This window comes from Oncorhynchus keta, chromosome 34 (genome assembly GCF_023373465.1).
Source record: "Oncorhynchus keta strain PuntledgeMale-10-30-2019 chromosome 34, Oket_V2, whole genome shotgun sequence".
Lineage (NCBI taxonomy): Eukaryota > Metazoa > Chordata > Actinopteri > Salmoniformes > Salmonidae > Oncorhynchus > Oncorhynchus keta.
Genome location: NC_068454.1, coordinates 79,285,913 through 79,304,995, shown reverse-complemented (window position 1 = coordinate 79,304,995; position 19,083 = coordinate 79,285,913). Strand labels below are relative to the sequence as shown.

Below are 19,083 nucleotides of genomic sequence, written 5' to 3'. Positions count from 1 at the left end.
GAATGGACAGTTACAAAGAGACAACTACATTCCTGTAGACAGAATGGACAGTTACAAAGAGACAGCTACATTCCTGTAGACAGAATGGACAGTTACAAAGAGACAGCTACATTCCTGTAGACAGAATGGACAGTTACAAAGAGACAACTACATTCCTGTAGACAGAATGGACAGTTACAAAGAGACAGCTACATTCCTGTAGACAGAATGGACAGTTACAAAGAGACAACTACATTCCTGTAGACAGAATGGACAGTTACAAAGAGACAACTACATTCCTGTAGACAGAATGGACAGTTACAAAGAGACAGCTACATTCCTGTAGACAGAATGGACAGTTACAAAGAGACAACTACATTCCTGGTGACAGAATGGACAGTTACAAAGAGACAACTACATTCCTGTAGACAGAATGGACAGTTACAAAGAGACAGCTACATTCCTGTAGACAGAATGGACAGTTACAAAGAGACAACTACATTCCTGTAGACAGAATGGACAGTTACAAAGAGACAGCTACATTCCTGTAGACAGAATGGACAGTTACAAAGAGACAGCTACATTCCTGTAGACAGAATGGACAGTTACAAAGAGACAACTACATTCCTGTAGACAGAATGGACAGTTACAAAGAGACAGCTACATTCCTGTAGACAGAATGGACAGTTACAAAGAGACAGCTACATTCCTGTAGACAGAATGGACAGTTACAAAGAGACAACTACATTCCTGTAGACAGAATGGACAGTTACAAAGAGACAGCTACATTCCTGTAGACAGAATGGACAGTTACAAAGAGACAACTACATTCCTGTAGACAGAATGGACAGTTACAAAGAGACAACTACATTCCTGTAGACAGAATGGACAGTTACAAAGAGACAGCTACATTCCTGTAGACAGAATGGACAGTTACAAAGAGACAACTACATTCCTGTAGACAGAATGGACAGTTACAAAGAGACAACTACATTCCTGTAGACAGAATGGACAGTTACAAAGAGACAGCTACATTCCTGTAGACAGAATGGACAGTTACAAAGAGACAACTACATTCCTGTAGACAGAATGGACAGTTACAAAGAGACAACTACATTCCTGTAGACAGAATGGACAGTTACAAAGAGACAACTACATTCCTGTAGACAGAATGGACAGTTACAAAGAGACAGCTACATTCCTGTAGACAGAATGGACAGTTACAAAGAGACAACTACATTCCTGGTGACAGAATGGACAGTTACAAAGAGACAGCTGCATTCCTGTAGACAGAATGGACAGTTACAAAGAGACAGCTGCATTCCTGTAGACAGAATGGACAGTTACAAAGAGACAACTACATTCCTGTAGACAGAATGGACAGTTACAAAGAGACAACTACATTCCTGTAGACAGAATGGACAGTTACAAAGAGACAGCTACATTCCTGTAGACAGAATGGACAGTTACAAAGAGACAACTACATTCCTGGTGACAGAATGGACAGTTACAAAGAGACAGCTGCATTCCTGTAGACAGAATGGACAGTTACAAAGAGACAGCTGCATTCCTGTAGACAGAATGGACAGTTACAAAGAGACAACTACATTCCTGTAGACAGAATGGACAGTTACAAAGAGACAGCTACATTCCTGTAGACAGAATGGACAGTTACAAAGAGACAGCTACATTCCTGTAGACAGAATGGACAGTTACAAAGAGACAGCTACATTCCTGTAGACAGAATGGACAGTTACAAACAACTACATTCCTGAGACAACTACATTCCTGGTGACAGAATGGACAGTTACAAAGAGACAACTACATTCCTGTAGACAGAATGGACAGTTACAAAGAGACAGCTACATTCCTGTAGACAGAATGGACAGTTACAAAGAGACAACTACATTCCTGTAGACAGAATGGACAGTTACAAAGAGACAACTACATTCCTGTAGACAGAATGGACAGTTACAAAGAGACAACTGCATTCCTGTAGACAGAATGGACCATTACAAAGAGACAACTACATTCCTGTAGACAGAATGGACAGTTACAAAGAGACAACTACATTCCTGTAGACAGAATGGACAGTTACAAAGAGACAACTACATTCCTGTAGACAGAATGTACCTATAATCTTCATCATAGGTGCACTTCAACTATGACAGACAAAATGAGAAAAAAAATCCAGAAAATCACATTGTAGGATTTTTTATGAATTTATTTGCAAATTATGGTGGAAAATAAGTATTTGGTCAATAACAAAAGTTTATCTCAATACTTTGTTATATACCCTTTGTTGGCAATGACAGAGGTCAAACGTTTTCTGTAAGTCTTCACAAGGTTTTCACACACTGTTGCTGGTATTTTGGCCCATTCCTCCATGCAGATCTCCTCTAGAGCAGTGATGTTTTGGGGCTGTTGCTGGGCAACACGGACTTTCAACTCCCTCCAAAGATTTTCTATGGGGTTGAGATCTGGAGACTGGCTAGGCCACTCCAGGACCTTGAAATGCTTCTTACGAAGTCACTCCTTCGTTGCCCGGCGGTGTGTTTGGGATCATTGTCATGCTGAAAGACCCAGCCACGTTTTATCTTCAATGCCCTTGCTGATGGAAGGAGGTTTTCACTCAAAATCTCACGATACATGGCCCCATTCAATCTTTCCTTTACACGGATCAGTTGTCCTGGTAACTTTGCAGAAAAACAGCCCCAAAGGATGATGTTTCCACCCCCATGCTTCACAGTAGGTATGGTGTTCTTTGGATGCAACTCAGCATCCAAACACAATGAGTTGAGTTTTTACCAAAAAAGTTATATTTTGGTTTCATCTGACCATATGACATTCTCCCAATCTTCTTCTGGATCATCCAAATGCTCTCTAGCAAACTTCAGATGGGCCTGGACATGTACTGGCTTAGGCAGGGGGACACGTATGGCACTGCAGGATTTGAGTCCCTGGCGGCGTAGTGTGTTACTGATGGTAGGCTTTGTACTTTCGTCCCAACTCTCTGCAGGTCATTCACTAGGTCCCCCCGTGTGGTTCTGGGATTTTTGCTCACCGTTCTTGTGATCATTTTGACCCCACGGGGTGAGATCTTGCGTGGAGCCCCAGATCAAGGGAGATTATCAGTGGTCTTGTATGTCTTCCATTTCCTAATAATTACCTAATTGTAGGTGACCATAAATCCATTAAAAATCCTACAATGTGATTTTCTGGGGGGAAAAAAATCTAATTTTGTCTGTCATAGTTGAAGTGTACCTATGATGAAAATTACAGGCCTCTCTCATCTTTTTAAGTGGGAGAACTTGCACAATTGGTGGCTGACTACATACTTTTTTGCCCCACTGTATATATATATATATATAAGTCGGAAGTTTACATACACCTAGGTTGGAGTCATTAAAACTTGTTTTTCAACCACTCCACAAATGTCTTGTTAATTAACAAACTATAGTTTTGGCAAGTCGGTTAGGACATCTACTTTGTGCATGACAATAGTAATTTTTCCAACAATTGTTTACGGACAGATTATTTCACTTATAATTCACTATATCACAATTCCAGTGAGTCAGAAGTTTACACACACGAAGTTGATGTAACAGGATTCGTCTGAGAGATCAGACAAAATGCATCGTGGTACGTGTTCGTCATGTTTTAATGAACAAAATCACTGAACACGAAAATACAAAATAACAAATAGAAAGACAGAAATGAAAACCGAAACAGTTCCGTGTGGAACACACAAACACAGAAAACAATCACCCACCAAACACTGGTGGGAAAAGGCTACCTGAGTATGATTCTCAATCAGAGACAACTAACGACACCTGCCTCTGATTGAGAACCATACCAGGCCAAACGCAAAACACAACATAGAAAAACAAACATAGACTGCCCACCCCAACTCACGCCCGACCATACTAAAACAAAACAAAGACAAAACAAAAACCTGAACCTATAGGGGAGTCTGGGTGGGCATCTGTGGGATGTGGATCCTATTTCACCATAGTTTTTATCCGCCTCTTTATCCGCCTGCGTGGCCTCTTAAAAACGCCGACCCTCGCCGCCGACCTCGGACTGGGGACCCTAGCCCCGTCCCGGATGGACGGGAGATTCCGGCAGCACCGGACGGACGGGAGACTCCGGCAGCTCCGGACGGACGGGAGACTCCGCAGCTCCGGAGTGAAGGGCAATTCCGGCAGCGCCGGCGTGACGGACGGCTCTGGCAGCTCCTGGCTGACTGACGGCTCTGGCATCTCCTGGCTGACTGATGGCTCTGGCAGCTCCTGGCTGACTGACGACTCTGGCAGCTCCTGGCTGACTCTGGCAGCTCAGGACAGACGGGAGACTCTGGCAGCTCAGGACAGATGGGAGACTCTGGCAGCTCAGGACAGACGGGAGACTCTGGCAGCTCAGGACAGACGGGAGACTCTGGCAGCTCAGTACAGACGGGAGACTCTGGCAGCTGAGGACAGACGGGAGACTCTGGCAGCTCAGGACAGACGGGAGACTCTGGCAGCTCAGGACAGACAGGAGACTGGCACTGGGCAGGAGGAAGACTCTGGCAGCAGTGGACAGGCGGGAGCACCTGTAGGAAGGAGACGGAGAGAGAGCCTGGCAGGGGCTGCCACCGGACTGGTGCGTGGAGGCGGCACAGGATAGACTGTGGAGACTGGAGCTGAGCACCGAGCATGCCCAACCATACCTGGTTGAATGCTCCCGTAGCCAGGCCAGTGCGGCGAGGTGGAATAGCCCTCTGGCAGCTCAGGACAGACGGGAGACTCTGGCAGCTCAGGACAGACGGGAGACTCTGGCAGCTCAGGACAGACGGGAGACTCTGGCAGCACTGGGCAGGAGGAAGACTCTGGCAGCAGTGGACAGGCGGGAGCACCTGTAGGAAGGAGACAGAGAGAGAGCCTGGTGCGGGGGGCTGCCACCGGAAGGCTGGTGCGTGGAGGCGGCACAGGATAGACTGTGGAGGCGCACTTGGAGCTCTCGAGCATCGAGCATGCCCAACCATACCTGGTTGAATGCTCCCCGTAGCCAGGCCAGTGCGGCAAGGTGGAATAGCCCTCTGGCAGCTCAGGACAGACGGGAGACTCTGGCAGCTCAGGACAGGCAGGAGACTCTGGCAGCTCAGGACAGACAGGAGACTCTGACAGCGCAGGGCAGGAGGAAGACTCTGGCAGCAGTGGACAGGCTGGAGCACCTGTATGAAGGAGACGGAGAGACAGCCTGGTGCGGGAGGCTGCCAAAGGAGGGCTGGTGCGTGGAGGCGGCACAGGATAGACTGTGGAGGCGCACTAGAGCTCTCGAGCACCGAGCATGCCCAACCATACCTGGTTGAATGCTCCCCGTAGCCAGGCCAGTGCGGCGAGGTGGAATAGCCCGCACTGGCTGTGCTGGCGAACCAGGGACACCATGCGTAAGGCTGATGCCATGTACCCCGGCCCGAGGAGACGCACTGGAGACCAGATGCGCTGAGCCGGCTTCATGGCACCTGGCTCGATGCCCACTCTAGCCCGGCCGATACGAGGCGCTGCTATGTACCGCACCAGGCTATGCACGCGCACCGGGGACACCGTGCGCCTCACGGCATAACACGGTGCCTGCCCGGTCCCTCTCTCTCCACGGTAAGCACGGGGAGTTGGCGCAGGTCTCCTACCTGACTGTGCTGGCGAACCAGGGACACCATGCGTAAGGCTGATGCCATGTACCCCGGCCCGAGGAGACGCATTGGAGACCAGATGCGCTGAGCCGGCTTCATGGCACCTGGCTCGATGCCCACTCTAGCCCGACCGATACGAGGCGCTGCTATGTACCGCACCAGGCTATGCACGCGCACCGGGGACACCGTGCGCCTCACGGCATAACACGGTGCCTGCCCGGTCCCTCTCTCTCCACGGTAAGCACGGGGAGTTGGCGCAGGTCTCCTACCTGACTGTGCTGGCGAACCAGGGACACCATGCGTAAGGATGATGCCATGTACCCCGGCCCGAGGAGACTCACTGGAGACCAGATGCGCTGATCTGGCTTCATGGCACCTGGCTCGATGCCCACTCTAGCCCGGCCGATACGAGGCGCTGCTATGTACCGCACCGGGCTATGCACGTGCACCAGGGACACTGTGCGCCTCACGGCATAACACATTTACATTTACATTTAAGTCATTTAGCAGACGCTCTTATCCAGAGCGACTTACAAATTGGTGCATTCACCTTATGACATCCAGTAGAATAGTCACTTTAAAATAGTGCATCTAAATCTTAAAGGGGGGTGAGAAGGATTACTTATCCTATCCTAGGTATTCCTTAAAGAGGTGGGGTTTCAGGTGTCTCCGGAAGGTGGTGATTGACTCCGCTGTCCTGGCGTCGTGAGGGAGTTTGTTCCACCATTGGGGGGCCAGAGCAGCGAACAGTTTTGACTGGGCTGAGCGGGAACTGTACTTCCTCAGTGGTAGGGAGGCGAGCAGGCCAGAGGTGGATGAACGCAGTGCCCTTGTTTGGGTGTAGGGCCTGATCAGAGCCTGGAGGTACTGAGGTGCCGTTCCCCTCACAGCTCCGTACACGGTGCCTGCCCGGTCCCTCTCTCTCCACGGTAAGCACGGGGAGTTGGCGCAGGTCTCCTACCTGACTTCGCCACACTCCCCAAGAAATTGTTGGGGCTGCCTCTCGGGCTTCCAGCGCTACCGTGCTGCCTCCTCATACCACCGCCTCTCGGCTTTCGCTGCCTCCAGCTCTGCCTTGGGGCGGTGATATTCCCCAGCCTGTGCCCAGGGTCCTTTGCCGTCCAGGAGCTCCTCCCATGTCCAGGAGTCCTGATATCGCTGCTGCTGCTGCTGCTGCTGCCCGTTACCACGCTGCTTGGTCCTTTGGTGGTGGGTGATTCTGTAACGGGATTCGTCCTCCTCTGACGAGGAGTATGAGAGATCGGACCAATATGCAGCGTGGTACGTGTTCGTCATGTTTTAATGAACAAAATCACTGAACACGAAAATACAAAATAACAAATAGAAAGACAGAAAGGAAAACCGAAACAGTTCCGTGTGGAACACACAGACACAGAAAACAATCACCCACCAAACACTGGTGGGAAAAGGCTACCTGAGTATGACAACTAAGGACACCTGCCTCTGATTGAGAACCATACCAGGCCAAACGCAAAATACAACATAGAAAATAAACATAGACCGCCCACCCCAACTCACGCCCTGACCATACTAAAACAAAGACAAAACAAAGGAACTAAGGTCAGAACGTGACAGTAGACTGTGCCTTTAAACAGCTTGGAAAATTCCAGAAAATTATGTCATGGCTTTAGAAGCTTCTGATTGGCTAATTTACATAATTTGAGTCAATTGGAGGTGTACCTGTGGATTAAAATTTCCAAATGCCTGAAGGTATCACGTTCATCTGTACAAACAATAGTACGCAAGTATTAACACCATGGGACCACGCAGCCGTCATACCGCTCAGGAAGAAGACACGTTCTGTCTCCTAGAGATGAACGCACTTTGGTGCGAAACGTGCAAATCAATCCCAAAACAACAGCAAAGAACTTTGTGAAGATGCTGGAGGAAACAGGTACAAAAGTATCTATATACACAGTAAAACGAGTCCTATATCAGCATAACCTGAAAGGCCGCTCGGCAAGGAAGTAGCCACTGCTCCAAAACCGGCATAAAAAAGCCAGACTACGGTTTGCAACTACACATGGGGACAAAGATCATACTTTTTGGAGAATTCTCCTCTGGTCTGATGAAACAAAAATATATTTTTTGGGGCCATAATGACCATCGTTATGTTTGGAGGAAAAAGGTGGAGGCTTGCAACCCGAAGAACACCATCTAAACTGTGAAGCACGGGGCTGGCAAAATAAAGTGCTGATCCTGACCTAAGACAGGGAATTTTTTTATGAGGATTAAATGTCAGGAATTGTGAAAAACTGAGTTTAAATGTATTTGGCTAACGTATGTAAACTTCCGACTTCAATTGTACATCAGTCAAGAGTAAAGAGTCGCCAGTTTCTGCTCTGCTTGCTTTTTCAACTCGGAGAGCGCAACACATATGGACTGACAGCATCTGTCTCTGTTCAAAGTTCCAGTGCTGGTCCAGCCAGCCTTTCAGAAGCTGGGCCTTTACACAGCCTGTCCGCCTGCTCTGTGGTGTCCGCGTGGTCCTAAATCCAGCTGGCTTAAACCTCCAAACAGCCTATCCAACTGCTCTAAGGTGTCCGCATAGTCCTAAAGCACACAGAAGCTGTTTTTCGTATCACAGTGCAATGATAAAACTGGGGGGAACAAAAATACATTTTCAGAATGTGGGGGTATCATTACCCCTCTGTCCTCAATGAAAGTTGCACCCCTGGAAAAATGAGAAAGAGAAATATATAGAAGAAGGAGTAGAACGAAAGTGATATGATTGCACAGATAGAGATGAAGAATATCTAAAACGGGGAAGAGATGAGCTGTAGGAGAAGAAATATGAATCCAGAAGGGAGTGAGAATAATAAAAACATAATGAGAAGAAAGAAAAAAAAGAAGAAATCATCTGAATGGAACGGTTTCAAATCGTTTTAAAGAGAGATTTATAGATGACTGGAAGAGGCAGGGAGCGGGACATGAAAAGATGGTGAAAGAGGAGAATCAAGAGGAGAGAGTGAAGAGAGGGAGAAAAATGAGGCAAGAGAAGAAGAATGAGGAGAATCAAGAAGAGAGTGAAGAGAGGGAGAAAAATGAGGCGAGAGAAGAAGAATGAGGAGAATCAAGAAGAGAGAGTGAAGAGAGGGAGAAAGAGGATAATCAAGAGGAGAGAGACTGAAGAGAGTGAGATAGTATTCAGACAGGCCCATTAATTGTTAAAGGTAGAGTCAGCAATATGACGTAGCTGAACAAAGTAAACAGCATAGTGGGTCAATTTCCGCAACAACTAAGAATGTTGGAGAGTGAGGCTAAACCCCTCTTTTGGTCCAGTGGCTACCACGTTGTAATAGCGTGAAGCGAACCTGTGCACAAAAGCAGATACTGTGTGTGACTGTGTGAGAGCAAAGTCTTGCATCTTGCTCATCGTAATATCTGCGGTGCTGCTCGTGCAACGTCATTCCGCTGACTCTACCTTTAAGGGGATTGACTAGTCTCTCTGTGGCCGTTAAAACATCTATTCCACACTGGAAATAGTGACGCATTAAACACTAAAACCCTCCATCCTTCTAGCAGCTCCATCGTGGACTCATTTCACTCATTCCTGTTTCACAACTGTATCAGACTTAATGTATCTGTGCAGTTGATGAAATTCGGAAGCAATGTCTAACTAAAAATCTAATTAAATCAAATGTTATTAGTCACATACACATATTTAGCAGATGTTATTGCAGGTGTATTGCAGTAGTATCTAACAATTCACAACAATACACACAAATCTAAAAGTAAAAGAGAGGAATTAAGAAATATATAAAACTAGTGAATGTAATGTAGACCCATACAGAATCGAGTACAGTCTTTATAACAGCATGTTGCGTTTGTATGTAATTTACAAAGCTTGTAAACGGCCTTTGTGGATATTCATTTGTTGTGTTTTATTGCAATGTATTGCATTGTATTACTCTGGTGAATATCACCCCACAGAAAGAGCATTCCAGGTGGTACCATATCAATATACAGTCACAAGATGGTACCATATCAATATACAGTCACAAGATGGTACCATATAAATATGCAGTCACAAGATGGTACCATATAAATATGCAGTCACAAGATGGTACCATATCAATATGCAGTCACAAGATGGTACCATATCAATATACAGTCACAAGATGGTACCATATCAATATGCAGTCACAAGATGGTACCATATCAATATACAGTCACAAGATGGTACCATATCAATATACAGTCACAAGATGGTACCATATCAATATACAGTCACAAGATGGTACCATATCAATATACAGTCACAAGATGGTACCATATCAATATGCAGTCACAAGATGGTACCATATCAATATACAGTCACAAGATGGTACCATATCAATATACAGTCACAAGATGGTACCATATCAATATGCAGTCACAAGATGGTACCATATCAATATGCAGTCACAAGATGGTACCATATCAATATACAGTCACAAGATGGTACCATATCAATATACAGTCACAAGATGGTACCATATCAATATGCAGTCACAAGATGGTACCATATCAATATACAGTCACAATATGTTAGCCATCTAAGATACTGCTGCTGGTGCAGAGAGGAACACATCAACCAATGATGGATTAAAACAGACAGGAGAGTTGGATTTTACAACTGTGATGAACAACATCCTAACCTGTAAACTCTGTGATCATTCCTCTCCCTTGTCTCTCTCTGCTATGCAGCTGGAACTGTGCGGTTGAGTTCTCATATATCAATGGACTTGCACATAGTGTACGTACACGTAGAAACACATACACAACACACACACACATACACACAGAGAGAGAGAGAGAGAACATGAAAGTCACTCACCGTGGAGCAGAGCTGAGAGTCCAAACAGACAGATAGCCACAAACTGCCTCATGTTGCACCACTGAACATAGAGAGCAGAGAAAGAGATGGGGAACAACAGAGATGGAGAGAGAGAGAGAGAGGCAGGTAGAGTGGAATACAGAGGGAGGGAGGTAGGACATGTCAGGAGCAGGGCAGGCAGCAACAGACAGAGAGAAGAGAGAGAGAGAGGCAGGGTAGAGTGGAATAGAGAGGGAGGGAGGACAAGTCAGGAGCAAGTCGGGCAGCAACAGACAGAGAGAAGAGAGAGAGAGAGGCAGGGTAGAGTGGAATAGGGAGGGAGGGAGGACATGTCAGGAGCAGGGCAGGCAGCAACAGACAGAGAGAAGAGAGAGAGAGAGGCAGGGTAGAGTGGAATAGAGAGGGAGGGAGGTAGGACATGTCAGGAGCAGGGCAGGCAGCAACAGACAGAGAGAAGAGAGAGAGAGACAAGGAAGAGAAGAAGGGTAGGGAGGCAGAGAGGCAAGAAGAAAAACCAGCTGAGTGCACAGGAAGATAAAGGGAGAAAAAGGGAGGTTGGATTGGTGGAGAGGGAGAGAAGCTGGCAGCAACACAGGGAGATAGGTACAGGGAGGGAGAGAGGGAAAAAGAGGAGAAGAGGCCATAGTTACTCTAAGAAAAAAGGGTTCCAGAAGGTTCTTCAGCTGTCCCCATAGGAGACCCCTTTTTGTTTCCAGGTAGAACTTCACTATATATACAAAAGTATGTGGACACCCCTTCAAATTAGTGGACTCAACTATTTCAGCGACACCCGTTGCTGACAGGTGTGGAAAATGGAGCACACAGCCATGCACTCTCCATAGACAAGGATTGGCAGTAGAATAGCCTTACTGACAAGCTGAGTGACTTTCAATGTGGCACCGTCATAGGATGCCACCTTTTCAACAAGTCAGTTCGTCACCTGCACACATTTCTGCCCCGGTCAAATGTAAGTGCTGTGAAGTGGTGACATCTAGGCGCAACAATGGCTCAGTCGCAAAGTGGTAGGCCACACAAGCTCACAGAACAGGACAGGCGAGTGCTGAAGCGCGTAGCACGTCCTCGCCTGTCCTCGGTTGAAAAACACACACTACTGAGTTCCAAACTGCCTTTGGACGCAACGTCATTACAAGAACTGTTCGTCGGGAGCTTCATGAAATTAGTTTCCATGGCCGAGCAGCCGCACACAAGCCTAAGATCAGCATACGCAATGCCAAGCGTTGGCTGGAGTGGTGTAAAGCTCGCCGCCATTGGACTCTGGAGCAGTGGAAACATGTTATCTGTAGTGATGAATCACGCTTCACCATCTCACGGATGCCAGAAGAACGCTACCTGCCCGAATGCATGGGGCCAACTGTAAAGTTTGGTGGAGCTGTCTGGAGCTGTTCCATGTTCCATGGTTCGGGCTAGGCCCCATAGTTCCAGTGAAGGGATATCTTAACGCTGCAGCATACAATGATATTCTAGACGATTCTGTGCTTCCAACTTTGTGGCAACAGTTTGGGCCCTTTCCTGTTTCAGCATGAAACAGCAATGTCAGCAATGTCCCTATGCACAAAGTGAGGTCCATACAGAAATTGTTTGTCGAGATCGGTGTGGAAAAAGTTGACTGGACTGAACCAAAAGGGGTTCTTCAAAGGGTTCTCCTATGTGGACCGCCGAAGAACCGTTTTAAGTTTTAGATAGCACCTTTATTTTCTAAGAGTGTAGAGAGAGGTACTGAGCCAGGTCTTAGAAAACATCTACCAGATAAAGTCTTAAGTGAAGACCCCTGCCAACTAATATCAACATTTAAATTTTATTAAGGATCATTTTTTCTACCTTCTGTAAGTTTAGGAAACAATGCCCTTGTGCCTTCAAATTCCATTACCAAAAACCCACGTATCTTTCAAATATTGTATTATTTCTCTCCCTCATGAGGAGGGAGGATAATAAAAGTTCACAGAAGTAACAAGGTAGACCTATCAATGAATTATAGTATTTTTACTGATATTAAGTTTGTTAATGAATTATTAAGTGACTAAAACCAAATCGGTAACAGAATTTCAGAAAAATCAGTCACAGTAAAGAGTACAGTAAAGTTTAGTATTGTTCATTGCAGTACAGTCAAGAAAAGTAGAGTATAGTTCAGTAAAGTATAGTGCAGTACTGTACAGTAGAGTGGAGTAGAGTGGAGTAGAGTTCAGTACAGTACAGTATAGTCATGTACTGTACAGTAGAGTGGAGTAGAGTTCAGTACAGTACACAGTACAGCACATTAGAGTTGAGTACACTATCATGTACTGTACTGAGCTATACTCTACTTTACTCTACTGCACTGTACTTTACTGAACTCTATTGTACTGTACTGAACTATACTCTACTTGACTATACTCTCCTGCAGTGGTTCCCAACCAGGGTACTAGGAAGTTCATAAAATAATTTGCAAGTGCAATTACTCAACAATATCTTAAGAATGAATGATTTTCTTACGAACTCCTCAAATATCTTCTCATGAATCTTCTTAAGATGTTTGTTGCTAGGCAACTGATTTAGCTAGTTATCTAGCTAGCAATGGCAATCATGTTAGCATATTTACTACTGAGATTACTGTTCTAAAACATGTTATTGGGTTTAGAATAATCTATACTGGAACTTTCATATGAAGTTTGAGTGAATTAAACATGTTCAATTTATTTCATGGGCTTATTCTCTCACTACCCAGAGTTTAAAACAAGGGTTTAGCGATCTTGGAATTAAGAACAAATCCAATAACTTTATTTTCAAGAATCGAATTTCTTCTTAAATGTTTGCTAAAGGAGAAACATAAGAAATTGCACAATAACATTTCCAATAACCTTTTCGAGGATACATCACCATGAAGAGAATGGCATTCATATCCATAATTATTACTCTTGTTATTATACTGTATATTGTAATGTCACTTTACCCTGCCTTTATTTACATACAGTAAATGTATCTACATCTAATACCTCGTACCCCTGCACATTGATCTGGTACTCCCTGTATATAACTTCATTCTTGTGTATTTTATTCCCCTTGAGTTTTAAAAAAAGGTTTATTTTTTTACTCTGTATTGTTGGGAAGGGCTCATAGGCAAAGCATTTCAAGGCAGTTGCATTCGGTGTGTGACAAATACAATTTGATTTGGTTTCTTTCTTTCTGTGTAGTTCAGATCAGGGACCCAAGACGAAATGCTGTTACTGCAATTCTGTTACCATGTGTACATCCACTTCACTTACTGCTGTTTAATAACTCAAATAGACGTTTTCAAACTCAAGGTGCCATGTCATAGCTGACACCTCATTTTATCTGCAGACATCTTTGAATCTTAATTCGGAGCAAATAATTCAACGTTTTTGGAAAACGTGGTCACATAAAAAAATAGATTTACCTAAATTCTGAAAACATTGCATCTGCAGTTCTCCCAGTAAATGTGTTTTTGTAAAATGTTCAGTATAAATTGTTAAAAGTGGTCCTTATGCATATAGATGGTTCAACTTTGAAAACATTTTATTTGTTTGGCATACATATACCGTGAAAAACCGGAGCCCGTTGCTATGGAATTGCCCATTCCCAATACACTACCCATCTCATTCTCTTTACACCCACCTTTCTCCCTGTCTTTTGACTCGTCTCACTTTCTCTGTCTCTATCCCTCTCTCTCTCCTTCCCCTATTTCGCCTTGTCTCACTTTCTCTGTCTCTATCCCTCTCTCTCTCCTTCCCTATTTCTCCTCGTCTCACTTTCTCTGTCTCTATCCCTCTCTCTCTCCTTCCCTATTTTTCCTTGTCTAACTTTCTCTGTCTCTATCCCTCTCTCCTCCCCTATTTCTCCTCGTCTCACTTTCTCTGTCTCTATCCCTCTCTCTCTCCTCCCCTATTTCTCCTCGTCTTCACTTTCTCTGTCTCTATCCCTCTCTCTCTCCTCCCCTATTTCTCCTCGTCTCACTTTCTCTGTCTCTATCCCTCTCTCTCTCCTTCCCTATTTCTCCTCGTCTTCACTTTCTGTCTCTATCCCTCTCTCTCTCCTTCCCTATTTCTCCTCGTCTCACTTTCTCTGTCTCTATCCCCCTCCCCTATTTGTCCTCGTCTCACTTTCTCTGTCTCTATCCCTCTCTCTCTCCTTCCCTATTTCTCCTCGTCTCACTTTCTCTGTCTCTATCCCTCTCTCTCCTTCCCCTATTTCTCCTCGTCTCACTTTCTCTGTCTCTATCCCTCTCTCTCTCCTTCCCCTATTTCTCCTCGTCTCACTTTCTCTGTCTCTATCCCTCTCTCTCCTTCCCTATTTCTCCTCGTCTCACTTTCTCTGTCTCTATCCCTCTCTCTCCTTCCCCTATTTCTCCTCGTCTCACTTTCTCTGTCTCAATCCCTCTCTCTCTCCTTCCCTATTTCTCCTCGTCTCACTTTCTCTGTCTCTATCCCTCTCTCTCTCCTTCCCTATTTCTCCTCGTCTCACTTTCTCTGTCTCTATCCCTCTCTCTCTCCTTCCCCTATTTCTCCTTGTCTCACTTTCTCTGTCTCTATCCCTCTCTCTCTCCTTCCCCTATTTCTCCTTGTCTCACTTTCTCTGTCTCAATCCCTCTCTCTCTCCTTCCCTATTTCTCCTCGTCTCACTTTCTCTGTCTCTATCCCTCTCTCTCTCCTTCCCTATTTCTCCTCGTCTCACTTTCTCTGTCTCTATCCCTCTCTCTCTCCTTCCCCTATTTCTCCTTGTCTCACTTTCTCTGTCTCTATCCCTCTCTCTCTCCTTCCCCTATTTCTCCTTGTCTCACTTTCTCTGTCTCTATCCCTCTCTCTCTCCTTCCCCTATTTCTCCTTGTCTCACTTTCTCTGTCTCTATCCCTCTCTCTCCTTCCCCCTCCCCTATTTCTCCTCGTCTTCAGTTTCCATTGAGAAGGGGAGCAATGAAGTGTGGAGGCTAAAAAACAAAGACAGCGGTATTGAACACTGCTCTGATGAAGGTTGGCACAGCCACACATTATAACTTCGAATTACTTTGGTCTAAGGCAATACATTGCAGTGCTAGCTGTGCCACTAGATATCCTGGTTCGAGTCCAGGCTCTGCCGCAGCCGGACGCGACCGGGAGGCACATGGGGCGGTGCACAATTGACCCAGCATCGTACGGGTTAGGGGAGGGTCTGTCCTGCAGGGATGTTCTTGTCCTATCGCGCTCTAGCGACTCCTGTGGCGGGTGGGCGCAATGCATGCTGACACGGTTGCCAGGTGTATGGTGTTTCTTCCCACACATTTATGCGGCTGGCTTCCGGGTTAAGCATTGTGTCAAGAAGCAGAGCAGCTGATTGGGTTGTGATTCAGAGGACGCATCACTCAACCTTCGCCTCTCCTGAGTCCGTACGGGACAAAATTGTAACTACCAATTGGATACCACGAAAAAGGGGTAAAAATAACTTCTAATTACAGTAAGGTAGTGACACTTTGAACGTAAGCAGTATACTGTACCATAGCTTTTACTTTAGAATCTCATTATACACCCCAACACACCTGCTAGAGACTCAGTTTGTTAATATATAACTCAACCAGTATCACAAAACACATGCATATATACAGTAGTTATATCATGAACAAGCACCAAACAACAACTGGATTGTCCATTACCAAACCCCCAGTAGGCATGTGCCCAGAGGTAGAGTTTGGGTTTGTTTGAAAATGGCCATTTGTCTCTATACTTGACTGAAAGACTTATTTTTATTTTTATTTCACCTTTATTTAACCAGGTAGGCTAGTTGAGAACAAGTTCTCATTTACAACTGCGACCTGGCCAAGATAAAGCATAGCAGTGTGAACAGACAACACAGAGTTACACATGGAGTAAACAATAAACAAGTCAATAACACAGTAGAAAAAAAATAAGAAAAAAATAGTCTATATACATTGTGTTTAAAAGGCATGAGGAGGTAGGCGAATAATTACAATTTAGCAGATGAACACTGGAGTGATAATGATCAGATGGTCATGTGCAGGTAGAGATACTGGCGTGCAAAAGAGCAGAAAAGTAAATAAATAAAAACAGTATGGGGATGAGGTAGGTAAATTGGGTGGGCTATTTACTGATGGACTAAGTACAGCTGCATCGATCAGTTAGCTGCTCAGATAGCAGATGATAATGATAATATGATGCACTGACTGTAGCCTACTGGACATTACAGTGATGTGTTGATCCGCTGTGACTTTGAGCAGGGCAGAGCAGGACAGAGGACACAATGGAGTGGTGCTGACACCTACTGGGGGATGTAATAAGTGCAATTTTGTAGGAAACAGTTTGAACATGGATCCAGTCGGGTCCATTGATTGGTGGATAGTATAGCAGCTTATTGCTTTATGGGTTGGTGAGCGTCCAGGCGCTGCAGTAGGCTGTGCTGCTGTAACGTGATGTGCTCCCACTGCCTCTGTGTATCATGCTGTAAATAGTTCACTAACGTGTTCATTACAAGAACAGGCCTCATGTTTGTATTTTGTTCCTACCGCCTTCTCTCACCTCTATCCAGCTAGCCATGCTTTGGGTCTTGAATCTGGTTCCTCTCAAGGTTTCTTATACAAAGTAAATCCCGATAAGATGTACTAGGTCTTTGCAGGGTTCTAGGCCGGGTTTGTGGCAAATAGATTTGTGGAAGGTTTTGTAGCATACATATATTACATTTTTTTTTTTTTAGATCTGATTAATCCAGTCCCAATCCTAAACAAGGGAATGCAATAGCAGTGGCTTGGAGGTACTGCTATTCTACATGTCCTATTCACCTGCCTAAATGAGTCCAATCGACCTGCCGCAGCAAAGGTTTTCCACCTTGTGTGATGTTCTTTTTGGGGGGGACCGCACTCTGCAGTAAAACGGGCGGCGTCACTCCAAATGCGCCAGGTAAACTGTCGCAAATGAGTGATGTCATCATGCGCCCCCCTAACCCCCTTGTTTCTTTGTCGACACTGTCGCTAGCAAGCAGGAACTCGGACTGATACAAAGCCTCAATCGCAAACCCAGGTAAATGAATTACATTTTTAACTCTATTTTTTTTAACCTTTCGTGTTAGTTCAATTGAGATCTATATTTGGTTTCCCGCGAACTGAATAGCTTTCAAATGCGACTATGGTTGTTTGCACGCTTGTGCCGCAGTGATGCTCAATCAATGCTAATGTTAGCTGGCAAGCTATATAGCTAGCTAGTCAATCCGCGCTATGCACAATTATCATTATTTTCACTGCGCGTTGCATAGTTGTTTACACTTGGGAGTTAATTGGGAAAGTGTTTCTGCAACAAATCGACAGTTGTGCATGTTATTTGCGATGCACAACCGCGGTTCTACGTTACCTAGCTAGTGAACCCGCTTGGAGCCTCCATCTGCGCAATGTCTTGTTCGGAACATGCGTGCGCAGTCCAAACGACAACCATCCATTCAATGATGGCAGATGAGTCCATCTCTGCTAGCAGGTTGCTGAGAGAAATAAAATATTTACCAGGGTATTCAATGTGTAGTGTCAGTTAACCAAGATGGCTTGCCTCGTAGCTAATTTCAGGTTATACTCATGGAGGACTTCAGTCAAGGGATAAACGCCTGTAAAAAGGGAATTGAGGATTAAGGGAGATTTACTAAAAAACGACTGTAAAATGACCAATTGGATCCTATGTTCATCCAGCGACAGACAGCTTTGGGGGTCGGAGGCGGGATGAAATTGCACACTGATAGTTGATCCTCCTCCTGTCCACCTAGCTAACTAGTTGTGCGGGGTTCACTTTGACTGGGGGGATTGAAAATGGTGTGCATCAGAACCATCCCATGACAAAATGAACCTGGGATGGTTATTCAGTGGCGTCCTTAATTCCACACTCAAGCTGATGGCAGCAGTGATTATTAGTTAGGTTTTGTTACTTTTTCAACCGCGCCAGAGACGCTCTCGCTTGGCGGTGTTTGATTGCCCATTGTATGCATGCGTATCCCTTGCGTGATGGAATTGGGTTTGATGCTGCGTTCAAAACAACTGGGAAGTCTGAAATCTCATACCTCAGTGCGTTCAGAGAACTGGGAACCCGGGGGGAAAACGAGCTCCGCCTGGGAAAATAATTGTTTTGGACGTTCATCCAAGTCGGAAACACGGGCATCTTTCTAGAGCTCCGACCTCAAGATTACTGACGTCATGCTTTGACCTCGTTATTTTACCCCCGAGTTCCCAGTTGTCTTGAAAGTACCAATATCTGGGTACAGTGGCCACTAGCTATATTAAACTGTTATGGTGTTTTTGTCACAACAATAGTTTCACGCAACAGCAGCTGTGAGACATGACAACTAAGAGGCGAATTTGAATTATCATATTTAATTTTTTTAGGAGGGGGGGGGTGAATGTTTTGGAGTTTTAGACGTAATTTCTGAAGATTTTCTTGTCCAGATTGCTATTTTCTAAAATGTAATGTAATTGTCTGTGCCTAGAGGGGATGCATTGTATAATAAATATTGGCTTACTGGATAATAAATATAAAAAACGATTGCCTTCGCATTTCAATCAATATACTGTATCCTCTAACAAGAAATACATCCTGTTTGACATAACACTACGGCGCGTT

The 19,083-nt window shown here is 45.1% G+C and overlaps 1 pseudogene; it reads right to left on the bottom strand.

Moving 5' to 3' along the window:
* LOC127915316 (neuronal acetylcholine receptor subunit alpha-7-like) overlaps window positions 1–11,019 on the bottom strand; it is a 33,779-nt pseudogene extending 22,760 nt beyond the window's left edge.
* Window positions 11,020–19,083: the final 8,064 nt, after the last annotated feature.